Source organism: Carlito syrichta, unplaced genomic scaffold (assembly GCF_000164805.1).
Source record: "Carlito syrichta isolate Samal-C Ts95f unplaced genomic scaffold, Tarsius_syrichta-2.0.1 Scaffold305649, whole genome shotgun sequence".
Classification (NCBI taxonomy): Eukaryota; Metazoa; Chordata; class Mammalia; order Primates; family Tarsiidae; genus Carlito; species Carlito syrichta.
Window position 1 is genome coordinate 438,017 of NW_007249745.1, and position 4,829 is coordinate 442,845.

A 4,829-nucleotide genomic window follows, 5' to 3' on the forward strand; every position below is an offset into this window, starting at 1 on the left:
AGACTGAAGCGGAAGGATCACCGGAGCCCAGCAGGTCGAGGCTGCGGTGGCCAGGAGCGGCCACTGCAATCCAGTCTGGGCGACAGAGTGAGACTCCAACTCAAAAAAAAGAAAACTTGTCTCTCTCTCTCTCTCTCTCTTTTAATTCATAGGTCTCTGGATCAAGAGAAGTGACATCTGTGGCCAGGCTTGGTGGCTCAGCCTGTAATTCCAGCACTTTGGGAGGCTGAGGTGAGTGGATTACCTGAGCCTGCAGGTTCGAGACCAGCCCAGGCAACTTGGCGAGACCTCGTCTCTACAATAAATTAAAAAATTAGCCAGGTGTCATAGCACACGCCTGTAGTTCCAGCTACTTGGAAGGCTGAGGCAGAAAGATCACCAGAGCCCAGCAGGTCGATGCTGGGGATGGAGTGAGATTCCAACTCAAAAAAAAAAAAAAAAAGAGAGAGAGAGAGAGAAGTGACATCTGGACCTGATATCAGAGACCCTGGACTTCGGGCTGTTGCCATGATTAGATGGGTCATTTGGGTGGTCTCCCTTAAGAAGGGTATACATTTATTTTACATGTGGAAGAAATACAAAGGCAGAATCTGTGATGAAGAAGGCAAGTGAGGGAAGATTTTATAATTGTTCAAAAATACTCACTGGCCTTCTCTATGGAGCCCTACCATGTAGAAAGATTATATGTCCCTGGTCCACTGACATCAGGTCTGGTTATGTGGCTCACTTTAGCCAATAGAACTCGAGTAGAAACGACATCTCTCTCTCTCTCTCTCTCTCTCTCTCTCTCTCTCGTCGGGTTCTCACTCTGTTGCCCAGTCTGGAGGACAGTGGCATGATCATGACTCACTGCAGCCTCAACCTCTCAGGCTCGGGTGATCCTTCTGCCTCCTGAGTAACTGGGACTACAGGCACGTGCCACCGTGCCCAGCTAATTTTTTGATTTTTTTGTAGAGATGAGGTCTTGCTATGTTGCCCATGCTGGTCTCGAACTCCTGGGCTCAAGCAATCCGTCTCAGCCTCCAGAAGTGCCAGGATTATAGGCATGAGACACTGTGCCTGGTCTGACATGTGCCACTTCTAAGAAGCTTTCAGAGCTAACATAGGGTCTGCCAGCTTTCCTCTCCTCTATGTCCAGAGGCTGGAAGTTCCAGATGAGGCTGTTCCTCCAGACAGGATTCTGGAATGAGAAGACATGGAATATAAGAAATAAATGTGTTGTTGTGAACCACTGCAACAACTGAGATTGTTGTTACTGCAGCATAACTGGATCCTAACTGACACTCTCCCTGGGGATTTCAGTCTCCTCTATTCAGTTTTCCTTTCCCATCACCATGACAATTGGAGTGCCATAGTGAACTCTGGTGACTTTATGAGATCTGAGTCTTTTCCCCCTGTTGACAGATGTTTACCTTCAGGCCTTATCCTATGAGCCCTCTTGGTTCTTTCTGGTTCTTGGCAACTAGTAGCAGCTGCTCATGGAAACTAGAAAAATATCCCTGGGGGATGGGGCCCCAGACCTTCTAGCATCAACTTGATGCCTAGTAAATATCAGTCGCACATCCTAAGATCACAATGGCTCCATTACGAAGGAGCTGTCCAAAAGGAAAAAAAAAAAAAAGAAACGCAAACTGACCTTAATTCCATGGATGCTCACCCATGTAAGCACCCTTAACATGATGGTTAGTAAGGAAAGTTCTGTCAGTTTGTGTATGCTGCACGTAAAGAGACCCAAATTAACTGAGGCTTAAATAAAGTAGAAGTTTATTTCTTATATAAAAGTCCAAGTTAGGGCCGGGCTCAGTGGCTCAGCCTGTAATCCTGGCACTTTGGGAGGCTGAGGCAAGAGGATTGCCTGAGCCCACAGGTTCAAGACCAGCCCTAGCAACTTGGTGCGACCTCATCTCTACAATAAATAAAAAATTAGCCGGGCGTGGTAGTGCACACCTATAGTTCTGGCTACTTGGAAGGCTGAGGTGGAAGGATCACCGGAGCTCAGCCCATCAACACTGGGGTACCCATGAGCTGCACTCCAGACAGAGTGAGACTCCAGCTCAAAAAAAAAAAAAAAAAAAAAATTCCAAACTAGAATGGTATGACTTTCCATGAAGTCATTAGGAACCAGGTTCTTTTCTTTTCATTCATTTTTTTTTTTTTTTTAAATCTCACTCTATTACTCAGGCTGAAGTGCCATGGCATGTTCAAGCCACTGCAGCCTCAACCTGCTGGACTCAGGTGATCTTTCCACCTCGGCCTTCCAAGTAGCTGGAGCTACCAGCGCACATCACGATGCCCGGCTAATTTTTCTTCATTTATTGTAGAAATGAGGTCTCGCCAAGTTGCCCAGGCTGGTCTTGAACCCGTGGACTCAGGCAATCTTCTCACCTCGGCCTCCCAAAGTGCTGGGATTATAGGCATGAGCCGCCTCGCTGGGCTGGTTCTTTTCATCTTGTTGCTGTTCCATCCCTAGAGCACTGCCCCCACCCACATATTTCAAATGACCCATCATCACTTCCATAATCTGGCCCTCATGAAGGCAGAAAAATGAGGAGGATGGCTTGCCCTTTCCCCCAGATAGCATGATTCAGAAGTTGTACAGCTCATTTATGTTCTGATGCTCTTAGCCAGAGCGTGTCACATGGCTACAGCCAACTGAAAGAGTTGCTGAGAAATATAATCTTTATCCTGAGCAGCTTTTTGCCCAGATAAAAGTTTGATTACTGTGGAAGAAGGGCAGAATGGGCACTGGGGGACCACCAGCAGTTGTAGGTGCACACTACGAGTGTTAACTCATCCCAACTATATGTATTAGTTTTCCATAATGGATGTAACAAATTATCACAAATTCAGTGTCTTAAAATAACACACATTTACTTGTTTTGTTGTTGTTTATTTTCCCCCCTTTTAAAATTTGCTTTTTTAGGCCGGACACATTGACTCATGCCTGAAATCCCAGTACTTTGGAAGGCTGAGGCAAGAGGATTGTTTGAAGCCAGGAGTTTGAGCTTAAGCAACATAGAGAGACCTCGTCTCTACAAAAAGTAAACATATTAGGTGGACATGGTGGCAAGCATCCGTAGTCCCAGCTACTTGGGAGCCTGAGGTGGGAGGATTGCCTCAGCTCAGGAATTTGAGGCTGTGGTGAGCCATGATTGTGCCACTGCACTCCAGCCTGGGCAACAGAGTGAGACTTCCATCTCATGACAGAACAAAAAAACAAAACAACCAAAGGGCAGAACTGAGAGCCAAGAGGGCAGAAAAGAGCCATGGAGGATTATTTCTAGGTCTGGAAGCCTAAAGAAAATTTCCCAGTTGGGTTTTTTAAAAGGCTTTGGGCTTTCACTTTCTCTGTTTTGAACCAGAACGACTGTAACATTTGTTATTATATACCATAAAGCCTGTCCCACCTTTACATGTTGGGAGCACATTGTTTCTTTAGTTGTACAGGTCCACAGATGGAGAGTAATTGTGCTCCAAGATTATATACCTGGAGTATACTCAGAGCTTCATCTGCATCAGATTTAGATGATGAGATTTGGGACTTGATACCACGAGATTTTTTTGGACTTTGACTTGATGCTGTAATGAAATGAAATTTTTAGGGATCTTGAGAGGAAGCACATGTATTTTGCGTGTGGGACAGATGTGAATCTTTGAGGACTAGAGGGTGAATTGTGGTAGGCAAAATAGTGGTCCCTGAATATTCCATGCCCAAAGCCCTACCAGTATGTTACTTTACATGGCAAAAGGGATTTTGCAGATAGAATTAAGGTTACTAAGGTTAACTAAGGTTAAAATAGAAAGATTATTTTGGATTATTCAGGAAGATTATCCTGAATTGTGTAATCATATTGGCTCTTGAAAGCAGAGAAGTTTCTTCAGTTCAAAACAGAAGAGGAAGACAGAATAAGTCAGAGAAATGTGAAGCAGGAGGAAGAACTGATGTGTCATTGCTGGCTATTAAGATGGAGGGACCCGGCTGGGTGTGGTGGCTCATGCCTGTAATCCCAGCACTTTGGGAGGCTGAGGTGAGAGTATTGCCTGAGCTCAGGGTTTGAGACCAGCCTGGGCTACTTGGTGAGACCTCATCTCTACGAAAAAATAAAAAAAATTAGCCGGGTGTGGTGGCATGTGCCTGTGGTTCCAGTTACTTGAAAGGCTGAGGCGGAAGGATCGCCTGAGCCCAGCAGGTTGAGGCTGCCGTGGCCATGAGTGTTCCACTGCACTCCAGCTTGAGTAACAGAGTGAGACTCCAACTCAAAAAAAAGATGGAGGGGCCCAGCCAAAGAAGCTGAGAACAACCTCTGGCTGACAGTGTGCAAAGAAACAGGGATCTCAGTCCTACTGCCAAGTGGAACTGAATTCTGTTAATAACCTGGATGAACCCAGAAGTAAATTCTATACCAGAGCCTCCAGATATGAACCCAGGCTGACCAGCACCTTGACTTAGTCTTGTGAGACCCTAAGTACTCAGAGTATTCAACCTAAGTCTTCCTGGACTTCTGACCTACAGAACTAATAAATGGGTGTTGTTTCAAGCTGCTAAATGAGTGGTAATTTATTTTTTATTTATTTTATTTATTGAGTTTTTTTGAGTTGGAGTCTCACTCTGTTAACCCAGGCTGGAGTGCAGTAGCATGCTCATGGTTACCACAGCCACGACCTGCTGGGCTCAGGCGATCCTTCTGCCTCAGTCTTCCATGTAGTTGGAACTACAGGCATGCGCGACCATGCCTGGCTTATTTTTTTATTTATTGTAGAGACAAGGTCTCACCAAGTTGCCCAGACTGGTCTCAAACCCCTGAGCTCAGGCAATCCTCTTACCTTGG